At 41.6% G+C, this 14041-nt stretch overlaps 1 non-coding gene across 1 annotated transcript; it reads left to right on the forward strand.

Annotated features, from left to right (window-relative positions):
- Positions 1-474: 474 nt before the first annotated feature.
- On the forward strand, positions 475-9986 carry LOC112980287 (uncharacterized). Its single transcript, XR_010385578.1, has 3 exons — positions 475-681; positions 7071-7185; positions 9734-9986. It is a non-coding gene; the product is annotated as an uncharacterized LOC112980287 (transcript).
- The last annotated feature ends 4055 nt before the right edge of the window (positions 9987-14041 follow it).

The raw sequence follows: 14041 nt of genomic DNA on the forward strand, positions 1-14041 counted from the left end.
TTCATTTCTAATTTTTGTTTTGGTGACATTTCTAGGGCTGAAATTAGTAGCTGAGAGAAAGGTATTTGAAAAAAAAAATTACGGAGCTGTATTTCACACAGTGATGATGTTGGGGTCACTGGCAGTGCTTTTGAGCCACAGCGCAGAGATTAAAAAGTTTGCTGGGATAGGGGGATGCAGATTCACTTCTGCTCTCTTAAATCTGGTTCCCTCTGGCTTTTAGGATACTATTTAATTCTTTTGTTATAGGCAAAGTTTTGGGTGCAGGGATAGCTTGTCATGAAGAAAGTACATAATGTTAAGTACACTTTCCAAGCCTGTGTAGGATGGAGACCTTAGCCAGTGCATTAGTTAATGAGCAGCTACTGCAGATCTTGTATGAAAGGTCATGTGCTGAAAGAACACATGATAGTTAAGTGTCCTCCTCTTTTTAAACTATTGATTCGTTCACAAACATAGACTTTTTATAATAATACACAGGATGTAGAAGTATCGTTGCTTTAAAGTGTACGATCTTGTGAAGAGAGTCCAGCCTTCTGGGGAGGAGTTTTCGAGGAGGAAGGCACTGTGCAGCTCATAAATATCCCAGACTGAGATCGCTGCTTTTATCCCGTCTGCTTGTGAGGCAGTTCGTAGAGTGCAGCATTCCTGTTCATCTTTGAGAAGAAGCATGGCTGACAGGTTTGTGAGTAGCAGAATCGGAGCGGGCAAAGTAACTGTTTTTATGAAACCAAGCTGCCCTTACTACCGTAACGCGATGGCAATCCTCAGAAAATTTAACTTCAGGCAAGGATGTCTGGATTTAGTTGATATTACTGGGATGGATGAAGTCCAGGATTACCTCCAGGAAGTAACAAGGCAAAGAACAGTAAGTTCTCAAATTCTTATTTCAGAATTTGTTACTCTTTTCTCAGAAATAAAATAGTGCTAGCTGCTACTGAGGCAGAAGCGAGGTCTCTTTCCCAAGTAAATTTTGCAGCAAAACTAGCCACATCACAAGGAGAAGCCACATCCTCATTTTATTTTTTAAATGTTTGTAATATTCTTTTCATTTTTCTGCTTCCCTGGAAAGTGCCTTCTCATAGAGTAACTGCACAAATCTGCGCTTCCGTATCTAGAACTGCACACTAATCCCCTTCATAAGGACCTCGTTGCAAAGCTTCGCTCTACGCAAGCTGCCTCCTGGGGAGCCGTGACACCTCCAAGAATGTTTTGTACCTGTGTGGAATGTATTTGCTGTTGTGACATGCAGAAGCCGGGAAGTAATCGAGCCCCACATTAACTCCTAGTTCGTGACTCCACTAGTTAGAGAAGGATTAATGTAGAAGGCAATCTTCTGTTTTCTAGATAGCGGTCAGAAGTTCCTTCAAAGATCTTTCCATAAAATTGTAATAGTTAACACACATGCAAAACAAAAATGTGTTTGAGCAGCCTGAGTGGAAGTGAGAGAAGACAGAGATGGGAGTTTATCTGAATTTTTACACTTGCCTTCCCTCTGACTTTGAGCAGATAAAGCGTTCAGAGTTGCCTCATTTTAGCTGGCAGTAAAATAGATACTGCACTTACAAAATTTAAAGGCCATTTATTTCAAAGCTTAATTAAATAATTGGATTTGTATCAGTGTATCAACATTATAAGATGTGTATGAGTTTCAGGAAATAATTCATTTAGAAATGCTGTCACACAGGTCAGATAGTTGACACTTCAGCATTAGTTAGGCTTTTGCGCAACTTTTCTTTTCTTTCTTTTTTTTTTTTTTTTTTTTTTTTTTTTGCAGTCTGCCTTAACAAATAGCAAGATATAGCAGGTTTGGCTCTGTGAACTGAAATTGAAAAGAAATGCTGAGGACACAGTATCTACATTCTCTGAGTTTCGGGGAATTTACTCTGCCCTGATGCATTACCATGGATGCAATATCCCCACCAGACATGTGGGATATCAGTCCAGGATAAATCCAAGTTTGTACTTCTGCTTTGAAGACAGCAGGCTCTTCAGATGGCTGTTCTAAAAAGTGCCATGGTGTCTGTCTTGCATAGATGATGGCAATACATCGCTTCTTTCACTGTCCTCCTGTGAAATCCTCACTCACAAAGTTAGGTCTGTTCCTGACTTGTTTCTGACCCTGCTTTCTCATTTTTAACCTCTTACACATGACAGAGGGAACCTTATGGCATGCTTATCTCCCTGTCGCCATAGTGAATTTGGAAACTGAGCACATGTGGGGGCCAGCAGGTAGGCACAAGTAGATTTACTGATGCTTCTGGGGCTCATAGTCCAGGAGGGAAGTCTTGAAGTGGAAGGAGGGGAGACACCTATGAGACTTTGCTACTGTGACTGCTGTTCTCAACTGACCAGAAATTTTAAGCACAAGAAATGAGCTCACATTAATGGCATCTCTTCAACTTTAGTACACAGAAGGACCAACAGCGAATTCAGTGCTTTTGATGTGTAAGCACAGTGGAGTCTGCTGCTGTCAGCTGGCCACAGCTTTGCTATCATTGCATAAAACTTTGGGATCCCTTAGCTGTCTTCAAGAGGCTGGGATTTGCTTTCTAGGGTGTTGTGCCTGTCAATTCCTATCAGTATATGGCCCAGCAATTTGAGGTAAGTCTGTCATGGATGAGTTCATTAGCAAGGTGCTGGAGCCCAGCCTCCAAATCCCATTCGAGTAGATGAATTGTTTGGGGGATGTGCACAAGATCATCAAAGCTTTTACTCTCTGGAGGTGACCAAACTGTCTGCATCTACTGCCTGATGCCCAGCCTGGCCCCTAGCATGGTGTGATTACGATTACATTAACAGCAAGGGCTACCCCTTATACGGCACACAGGACCATGGCAGGCATCTTGGTCAGCCTCATGGAAGCATGCAACACCCAAGCGTTCTGAAGTTTTGGGCCACAAGAAGACCCTGGTACCTTTATTCCACAAATGGAAATGGTTGTTTGTAGCACTCAGGCGTCAACCTGAAGCATCAGAAATACTGGGCACCCCCTTCATTGCTGGATCATGACACTTTACCCCAACAATGAAGGAGACCAGTTCAGTTGCATTCTCAGTATCAGCCACTTCCAAGTGAAGAATACATTCAGTCAAGTCACTGCAAGATGGCACAGCGAGACAGACAGGTAAGATACAAGCGTTCCCCAAGTCCTTCAGATTATGAACTCCTGCTGTACTCTCTCTGGATGGAGATGCAGATGGGATTCTTGATTCCAGCTGGAACAACAAAGGCCGGTTTCTCAGGCAGCTGTATGTGTAGCCTTTTGGGCCTCATGGCAGCAGTTAGGGCACACAAGGATGCCCCCGTGGCTGGTATGCCAGCTGTGCCTTCGGAGGCAAACGGGATGGCAAAGCTGGCAGGTGTGCCATGAGATGGGCTGACTGGAAGGGGAAAGGGGCATGTGTTTGCATGAAGATGCCTCCTGCTCTGTGGGACTCCATTAATGAAATTAGATTGCCAATAAATGTCTTTCACGTGCCTTCCCTCTGCCCCAACCTTCCATGGTATTTGACCCATTACACCTTTCAGGCAAGCATGGTTAATCTGACTATGTCTTCCCTGGGCCCCGCACCTGTACCATTTTTGACCTTTGTGATATACTGCTATGTGCCTATCGCTGTCTCCACAGACTTAAAGAAACCTCAGTCTTATGTCTGAGAGTGCTAAATCACAGCAGTGGTGTTGAGTGATGCTGGAAAATATAAGCAGTAACTGGAAAGCAGAAGTGTGTTCCCAGCAGCGGAGGAATTGGGAGAGGAAGGCTGGACAGCTTTACCAGAGAAGCGAGATACTGAAAGTAGTAGCTCATTTCCCAGCAAGAGAGGGATTGATAGCCTTACTAGTGAAAGAAGACAGCCATGGAAAGTGAAAGCAAATTTCCTAACAGACAAGGAATGGAGAGGGAGGGGGAAGCTAGAGCTTTGCCAATGAGAGAAATAACTTACTGAAAGCAGGCGGTAATTTCCCAGCAGAAGAGGGATGGAGGAAGAGGTTTTGCTTTCTCTGTGCTCTGCAGGGCTTGTCTTAGCTGGTGCTGTGGTTTGAGGGATTTTGCTATGCTCAGGGAAAGCTTTGTTCACTAAATTGGCCATGCCGGATAAAAAACAAACTTCCCCGTGCTTTCTTGAAAGAAATCTTTTCTTGCTCCTCCAACCAGCAGCACAAGCGCTTTTGTTCCTTTTCCCTCCCTTTGGCCAGTCCTGCCAAAGGAATGCTTCTGTTCTTTACCTAGGCTTTGCCTTAGGCACCCTACTCATGGAGAGACCCTGCCCTGCCACCCTTCCTGGCAAGCCATAGGCATGTCACGATGCAGCAGGCTGCCTGCCACAAGAGATCTTGCAGCAAGACTTGCTTAGTACCAGGAAGTAACTTTGCCACCAAAGACCTCAGAGCTAGAAAACGTCCCCTTTACAAAGACTAAAGGCAGCCGTGTGGGAAAGGACCATGCCTTGCCATCCCCCATAGTAGGCCTTCTTCCCACTTCTGGTGCAGGCAAGAGTTAAAGAGTGGGTGGGATATGCACTGGAAACAAAACAGAAACAGCCCAGGAGCATTGCTTAAGAACAAGAACGCTTAATTCCTTCAGAAGCTAACATAGCCCTTAACTGAAAAGGAGATGAGAGGGGGAGGGAGAAGAGGTGGCTAACAGCACCAAGAAATCCAGGAAAAGGTAGCATGATAGGGCAAGGGGGAAGATTAACAAAAATGTTCCTAATGGGCCAATCTGTCCCCTGTGCTGCGAACACCAACAGAAAAAGGCCAACATGGCCCACCTGACAGGGCATACTTCACATGTTGGGGAAGGGGGAGCAGCAGAGGTTCTGAAAGTTACTGCTCTACTTCAGCTTACCGCGAAATGGTCCTCCCTTGGATCAGCATGGATGCCTAGAGAGGTTAAGCAGGAAACAGATGGGGGAGAAGGTATCTGTCCTCAGGCTCTGATGCCCTTCTGCCTCCTCCAGTAGCACCTCCAGAAGCTAGACCTGCCTACTGCTGCATAGGAGCAGGGGATAGGGGCTCCAGAAGGAGGTTACAGACTTAGTGCAGAAACTGCTGCTCCCACCTCCTGCCAGGAGCCTCCTTTTCTTTGTGCCTCACACAGCCACATACCTAGCTGATCCAGAAGCTGTTGTCAAGCCTGTAGCACTCCCTCACTGGGTCACTTTTGTTAGCAAATCCTTTACAAAGGGACACCATTTAAAAGTACACTAAAATTGTTGACCAGCTATGACTGACACGCTACAGGGTAAGCATTCATATGCTCATCTTGTCGATGAGACACCCAATGAGTCTATGTTGTCCATGTAGTCATCAGTCAGGGAGGAAAGGGTTGGCCTCCCTCCACTGCTCCTTGGAACAGGCTCATCCTTGATATCTCCAAGCTGCCATCTTCCTATTGGGTACTTTTTCCTCTTTTTTTTTTTTTTTTTTTTTTTTTGTAATTTTACACTTCTTCATGTCCAAATTTTCTTTCTTGAGTCATTGAGCTATTACTGTCTTTATAATTTCACTTCTGCCTGTGTTTTTCTTCTTTTTATCTTGCCCGGCTTTAGCAGATGCAATGTTTCCCAGCTCAACAATTTTCACTTCTTACTGCAGAGAGAAGATCATGCATGCCTTCAGGAGGTCTGAGAAGCTGAGATTCAGTTATTGTTCCTGGTCTTCAGGAGCATCTTTTTTTTTCTTAAATTTGACTCCACTTTGATTACCAGTCCTCTTCTACCCAGATGACAGTCATCAGATTGGCAGCTTAGCAGTAGGAAGGCAATCTGTCCAGAAGAGAAGTTTGCGCCTCTTGTGGCACAGATTTAACAAGCTCACTGGTTGCTGTACCTGCCATGGGAGCACCAAACTGAATGTGCTGTAATTCAGCAGGGCTTGAATTTGTCATTGCAATGAGAGGAATTCAATCAACGCAAAGAGGAAAAGAATCACAGAGGAAGTGAAAGGAAAGGCAAGGCATTCTGAAAAAGGACCAGCATAGGGAAGAAACTAAAACAGATGGCTGGGCTGATAAAGGAGGAAGAGGACAGAAGGCAAGAAGAAGTGTAAGCAGAGCAGGGATTGTGCCAGAAATAGAAGTTTGCTAACCAGTGACTTTGATAATAACTGTGACAATCAGGCAACTGGCAACTGATATGAAAGTGCATGTGCCACCTGGCACCTTTTTATAGCATAGGAAGTGCTTTAGAGGACGGTGCGATATCTCAGTATTTTGAGAATATCCTACTGGCACATACATGCTTAGTACATGCTGAAGGTCTTGGCACTTGGAGCTGCTCGCTCACAGCCTTGAGATCATCAGTATTTGAGCACATTTAGTGCTATCCTAGAGTGTAATTCCCAGTTTAGTTTCATCTGAAGAAATCCTGTTTGCATACTTTGGGACTGCTTCTGTATGTGACTTAAAAAGGGTTAATCTGGATTAACTGCACATTTGCTTCAAAAATGCCATGTACTAAAATAATAACATAGAAACACCCAAAGACTAATAAACAGATTTTTCTCTGTTAAGAATTTGCATAGTGAGCTGCAGGCTGATTCTTGCAAGTCAGTTGCTGTTGGACTTCTCACAGTCATAAACATTCCTGACTTCTTAAATTCTTTGCAAGAAATCAGCATTCATGCTGTGCTAAATATAACAGGCTTTAAAAAGTCACTTTGGCCAGCAGAGCGATCTGCCTAATTCAGAACCAGGAATGTGTCTTACAGGGCTAAGCAGGTGCATTCAGTCATGGCACTGCTTTCTTCCTGGCACAAGGTTTTTTGTTATCCTAAAAACAGTTTTGAAAGTTAGGACCAATACTGTTCAAAGCATCAGATGTCCTGCACCCTCTATAAAATGTAGAATATTCCTCTACCCTTTCATCTTTCCTAACAGTAGATTTTCAGACAGACTTGGGGTGGGGGGAGATGGAAGAAGAGAGAGATTTTTGGTAAATTACAGCCTCCTTAACATGAAGTTTGCTGCCCAGGAGATGAGTCTGCTCACTCTTTGTCTTCGGTGACTCAGCTGTACAAATGGTCTCTCTTCACAGACCAATGCATATCCTTGTTTTTGTATCTAGGTCCCTTGGGTGTTTATTGGAGAAGACTTCTTTGGTGGATGTTCACGGCTGCAAGATTTACACGGACAACTCCCAGGAATGCTATGTAAAATTGGTGCTCTACAGTAGCAGAAGGGTAAGTAGTGGGGAACACTCTCTGGCCAACAGTAACGATTTTTCAGTACTGTAGATGAAATGTGAGTATAGTACTGAGCAATCTAGCTTAGGCATCCATGACATTGATAATGTTTGACTACGTAACCGGGTATTGTGTGTATTGCAGCTTTATAGGGGACAATGCAGTTGATTTCGATATGCAGCACAAAGGCTCTGGCTACAAGACTGAAGGACTGTCCCTTGCAGACTTGTCCCTTATCTAAAATCCGTAACTTAGTTTTTCCTATGTCATCTTTTTCTGATTGGAAACTACAAAATTCTTGCAGCTAATTTTCGTGGGGTTTTTTTCCACTTTTAATACTAAGGGACAACTTGATTGAGCAGTGCTGTATACCATTACATGGCAGTGAAGTGTGAATTCATTTCTGAGATTCTCAGTTGCAGTTATCTTCACTGTGAACTTCTTACTGCATACTTGAGAGAAATGTTTCCAAAATGTTTGACACTATAGGCCATAGTTGCTAGCCTGTAAAAGGATTGAGGCAAAATGGTTCAGCTAGGAGATCTTTCTTTTCCCCTCCATATAAGAAGATTGAGTCTGTTGGTCTAAAACCAAAGCCTCGACATTTTAGTCTGACTGTTAATGGTAGAGAAGATGGGGTCTTATATTCTCATTGGCTTTAAAAAACTTCTGGACACTCTGGAGGATCTGCTGCACTTTTCTGCTACCATGCTAATGTACGTGTTACAGACAGTGGCATGGGTATACTTTTTCAGTCATGCAGTATGATGGTTTCCATTTTGGCTAGCACAAGAGCTCTGTAGAACCCTAGGTATGAACTAGTAAAGTATGAGCTAAAATTTTCTAATCAGAATGTAAAGGCCTGTCTACATGGCACAGTACTAACCTTTAGAAATCCCTTAACTAATTCTTAACAGATTGAGTTAAGTCTTCCACAGTAGTTCACAGAGATACTAACTTGTGTCTCTAAAGAAATACTGTTAAGGTATTCTTGCATGTAATTTTGTTACACAGTGTAAGCCTGACAGACTCGTGTATACTGCAGTTACAGGTATGGACGAACGCTGCAGCAGTGGACTACGGAAACAATATATGGATACCGATTAAATTTGTAAGGGTTCCATCACCTGTGTAATACCTTTTGCACAGTGGAACAGTGTGCAGTAGATAACAACGCGGCTCAGGTGGTTTAGGGACCCTGGGTTTGCAGGCACACCTAAAAGAGCAGGTTTCTGGGACTAATCACTGACAGATTAGAGGAGAACCAAACACCAGAATTAGTTCAGTCAATTAACATCCTGAGCCAGGTTCATATTTCCCTAAGTCTTACCTTCAGCAAAACCCTTGGAATCTGGAGGTTGGATCAGTTGGTGGAAAACAGGCATTTGCACATTCACTACAAAGCCAGGATATGTTTGGATACTTCCTGGCCCTGTGAAACAATTCAGATCACTGGCTAAGGCATTAAGGTAGCACAGACAACGAGCTGCAGACAGATATATTCGATATTGCGTGCATTAACTCCTGACAGAGGAGAGGAAGATTTGCCCCATCTCATTTATCTGTACAGTGCCTAGAAGTAACAGTTTCTCTTTACAGGTAAATAGTTGCTTTCCGATGTTTGACAATCATCTCTGAACTTGATAACCTCTAAGAGTTCAGTACGAAATTTCTGTTCCTCCTGTGTTATAAAACCACAGCAATGAGCTTCTCAGTCCCAAAGGATGTATCTGTCACTCATGACTTGGAAGAAGGGCACACTTGATGGAAGAAGGGCAACTAATGGCATTATGTGGCACATCTCAGCCCTACCATAATTAACATCTCTCTTGCACGGGACGGGGATATAATGGCCTAGGCCCCTTTCTGGAATGTGCAGCATGAAGCCACTTTGGAACCCCCAAATCTCCACACTTGAGTGACAGCCAGCTATAGCCCTGCTGTGTCAATGCGCTTGCTGTGTTAATTATCATGCAAAAAGAGAATATCCATTTCCTCCTTTTAAACGTACAGGTGAAGAGACATTTAGGACATTATTTCTATGCTGACCAAAAAGGATGATATAGCTGTGAAATCTGTTAACCATTTAACATGACTTTAGACATTTTTTGATTGGTCCTCTGTCAGCTCCTGCTTACTCCAAAGTTAAAATGCAACCAACTCTGTTAAAACAGACAAGGATGCCTGTGCGTGCATGTATGTGCACTTTAAATATTGTGTGTTCTCCACAATAACAAGCTTACAAGCATTATGGTAGTCGGTATCCTTGGCCAAATATAAAAGCAATCATGTGGCAAACTTACTGGTTTTGTACAATGATTTTTAGCAAAGATGGCTAGACTTCCTTATAATATGTATATATAAAAATACAAAGATACACATGTACATGTGTTTGTAAATAAATATATATGAATACATATATATACACACATAAAAACATTATTTAAAAGGTCTCCAAAGTCTCTTCTATAAACATAGCTTATCAATAAACTAATTCCTAACAGCAGGAATCTGTATCTTTTATGTCTACTGTTTCTACTTTCAGGAGAAAGATGACCACCAGCTACAACAAATGAGGACATTTTGACACACGTATTTCCTGGAACAACTTCCTTTGGAACAACTTCCTTCTAACTTCCTACTGTGGCATCAGAAGAATCTTTTGGGGGGGAATGCAATTTCTTTTGATTTCATTGATAAGTGCTTCAATGTGCTACATTTCTTCATCCTTTCTGTAATGCTGGAAAGAAGTCTAGAATGAGATCTATCTCGGCCAAATAAAATACGCTTGCACTCAGTGTGCGCACTCCTCTGGTTCTTTTTTGTATAGATCAATTCATACACTCATTCTAAATGCCCCTCTCTTTTCTCTTCAGTCTTCTTTCTGCCTCTCTTTCCCAAATGACTTGCTAGGAACTCTCAGTGTTCTCTATGTAGTATAAGAATTTCTTTAAATAGACTAAGCTCAAAGTGTACACAGACAACCGTAACATTGGTATTCTGGAATGCAATCTTGAAAATAACCACTGCAGCTTGTAAGCACTGCCCCTGCCCTTATGACCCACGGTCTTTTGGCTCACGTCTCATGGCAGGGACATGGAGACTAGTCTGAGCAGCACTTTTTTGTAAATATTTTGTTACAGCACAGCTGCTGGCAGGAAGTTATGTATCAGATCTTTCATTTCTGACTGTAATCATTCTGAACTGAGGGCTGTTTGGGATAGAAAATGCCTGGGGCTGTGTAGCCTGTTTAAGAGGCTGTCAATTGAAGAATACGCCACTAAGATAGCACTGGCCAAGCTCAGGCCAAAAGCACACAGTGCTGTTCTGGGAAACAGATTTAGAGGAAATCAGAGTGATTATTGCAAAGTAAAACTAGATGAAGAGTTGCTTCAAATATTTGGCATTAAAATAACACTATCTTAAAAAAAGAGTTTAAAGATTTGGTTTACTCAGGGATGAGGAAAAAAACAAAAGAACAAAACCCTCCTCAATACTCCTCACTCATCTTTCATTTCTTCTTCATCCTTGTTTTTTCTCCTTTTTTGTCAGAATTAAAAGCCTGTTATTTTTTTGAAAGTTCAATTAAAAACTGTGAAACAAAAATTATTTTTTAAAGTCTAGCACCTGAACTTGATTTTATTTTTGATAAACAAGTTAACCTCTAGGATTTGCTGAACAGAAAAGGCCCAAGGAGAAGGATCTAGCCCAGTTTTTGGGCTACAATGTCAGCACTGCCCTGCTAGCCTCATCCTTTACAAAGCTTGCCAACAAGCACAATGCACACAACTGTGGCAGGAGAACGGAAATAGCTAAATACATGCTTTAATTCCAAAATTCTCAGTATCGTACAAGAGACACTGTTCACATTTTGAGAACAGCAGGGTTCAACTTCAACAGGTTTCCATTTTTTTTGTTTTAGGTCTGTCCACACACCATTTCTCAGGCTCATCAAGTTCCCCTCAAATAAAAAGGCTCTTGCTCGTTTTGATTATAACCTATAATCAGAATCACACTATTTATTATAAAATGCAGTTACAGTAGCTTACCATAGCTGTTTCTGAAGTCTCAAATTCTTGGTTTCAATATAGTTAAGTAATAAACTAACATTGATAAAATTGGAATCTGGGGTTTCTTAGGGGCTCTGAAACAAGAGGTTTGTTTAGGTGCATGACAAATGCACAAAGAGTTGCATTAAACTGTAATTGCAAAGCATACCATTGTTTTTCTGAATATTCAATTAGTTCCTAAAGCATTTATTACAGATGAGGCAACCAGGGTATTAATCAGAATTTCTAATAACCAGGAAACAGAAAACAGCAGTGAATATATGAAATCACCATGCTGAATCATTTTTACCTTGATGAACGACACTAGCAGGTAACGGGCATGTTAATGAGTCTGCTAGAAACAGACAGTTAAGAACACACTCCAGTATCTTACATACCCCAGTAGCCTCAATTGGTAAATGACTCCAGGCAAAATTACGATCAAATCTCTCCCTTATTTTTCTTGCTTCAAAAGAGAAATATCCACCAACAGCCAACCAGCTTGAGGATAATCCCTACACGTAACTCAAAAAGAATAACTCACTCTCAAAACACTTAACTAGCAATGAGTTAAGCAGAAAAGGAATGCCATCTTCCAGAAGCCTTACGGTAATTTACAAAGAGGTCCAGCAATGTATCCCTGCCTGGCAGGTAAAAATAAACCTACCTGCACTTGCCATAGGCTTTATTATCTTTCCAGAAAGGCCAAATGTAAATTTTATTAGCTTACTAGATCTTAAAACCCATCATAGGGTATGAATTTTGTGCTCGCACTGGACAGCCTTCAGATAGATTCCTGTTTAGCAGCTACTTATGCTTTAGGCTGTAGGCAAAAATCCCAAACATGATTTTTCAAAGAAATTCACAGTTAATATACAAATATAAAATAGCATTTTAAAATGACAAGCACGTGTAAAGAATGCAACCCATGAAAGGAGACTATCATCACAGGAATTCTATAGGTGTGGATAGTCTTATATGAAAACTATTAAACAGGCAGATTCAAACATGCAAAGTTTTTAGAGCTGCACAATCTTTCACATTTTCTGGTCCAATCTATTTCCACTTAAAAGAAAATTCCTATAAAATTTACTTGCTGGGCATTTTAAGAGTAACAAAATGTTCACAGAAGAAAAAAAATACAACCCTCACTCAAGTAGCTCTGGCAGAACATCACTTCAAGGGCAAAATGTCCTCACTTCGCTAGTAAATCATGCAGAATCCAGTAGGTTGACCTGAATGTCTTCCATGAATGCTCCTGAACAATCTGTGCCTAGTTGAGGCTAAATACACTGTGTATAATTTGACTGAAATGCTTACACTCAAAGGAGTGTAACTTCACTAGTTTAGCATCAAAAGCACTTCAGTAATTGTTTCTGTTTTCTTTTGCAAAGTCTTTCCATACTTTATTGTAAGGAAATACAAAATGCTGCACTGCAAATATCAGCCTTACTAACTTACTGTAAAAGAATCTGAAATATTTCCAATTGTTAAGTCTTGTTGTAGGTCAGGCAAAGGCAAAGCTGTATACAGATGGCAAAAAGATTTCTTACCTTTTCCCTGGCAGGATTCAACACTCAGAGGAGTAAGTGGTCCATTGCAGATTCTAACACCTGCCTGCAGCCATCAGGACACGCTGCACTCTTCTTCAGAAATAATGGTTTCTAGATGGATGCTGCACCATATACCCCACACAAGTCAATACAGAGTAAAAGGACAAGATTAAGTACCAACAAAAACTGACTTATTTTGCTTTTCTCAATTTGAGGGACAGGAGAATCATGCAATAAGAATGTTAAGCAAGAGATCTGGGGTGGGTTTTCTTTCCATGCTGCTAAATCTACATGTCTACCTAAAACGACATGATGCTCTCTGTCTCACTTCAGCCTGAATTTCCCCTATTCCTCATATTTCTAAAACTGGCCTCCTCTCATCATCTTCTGTCCTCATTTAAAGGGTAGGTTTTGGCACTGCAGTCACTGTACAAAGTGTTCTGACACATAAGGAAAGGCAGGCATAGCCCCTGCAAGTTACTACTGCCTTTCAGCTCCTAAGCTAGTAAGCATGTGAAGTAACATAATTTAGCCATTTGAGCAATTCTCCTGCGATTAAGTGCAGGACACTGGCCCAAAAGAGCCAACTCATGGTTTCTTGTTGTGTTCACCAGCCACAGAACATGTGCACCAAAAAGTAACTTGGGTAACACCAGTTCTTTCTACAGGTTGCTCTTCTGCATTGAAGTAAGCTCTACTTCTTCTTCCTTTTCTTCAGCCCTCATACAAATCAGTTACTGTGGTCTTTTCCTTTCTTTTTCTCATGTGACTTAAAATGAGTTTTTTGGCATTCTTCCTCAATTTCTGGTTCGGTATTTTTCTCTCGCTTCTGGTAAACTGCCTCTCGCTTCTGGTAAACCAAATCAGCTTCCTACATTTTTTCATATCCCTCTTCTAATGGTAGGGACTACAACTCAAGTATCTCCCACTCATGCTCTCTCCTTGCTTCTTCTCATTTGGTACCACATTTCTCCATGTGCACCACTTTCTGTCTCACTGCTACTTTATCTTCAGTAAGCAGAGGAGTTAGCCCCACTTCTCAACATGCTGAGAGCAAAACTTGAAGTGAAAACTTGAACTTCTGCCTTTAAATTTCTCAAATAAATAACCTGGGTGACCCCAATCAAATAAAGATCAGCTGAATGAGCAAGAAGCTGCAGTCCATGTGGTAGCCTTCCATGTGCTTAGCAGTATGCCGAGGGGAATGAAGCAAGGTAAGCGTAAGTGAGGTTTTTTTTAATCAAGACACTA

Source organism: Dromaius novaehollandiae, chromosome W (assembly GCF_036370855.1).
Source record: "Dromaius novaehollandiae isolate bDroNov1 chromosome W, bDroNov1.hap1, whole genome shotgun sequence".
NCBI classification, from domain to species: Eukaryota; Metazoa; Chordata; class Aves; order Casuariiformes; family Dromaiidae; genus Dromaius; species Dromaius novaehollandiae.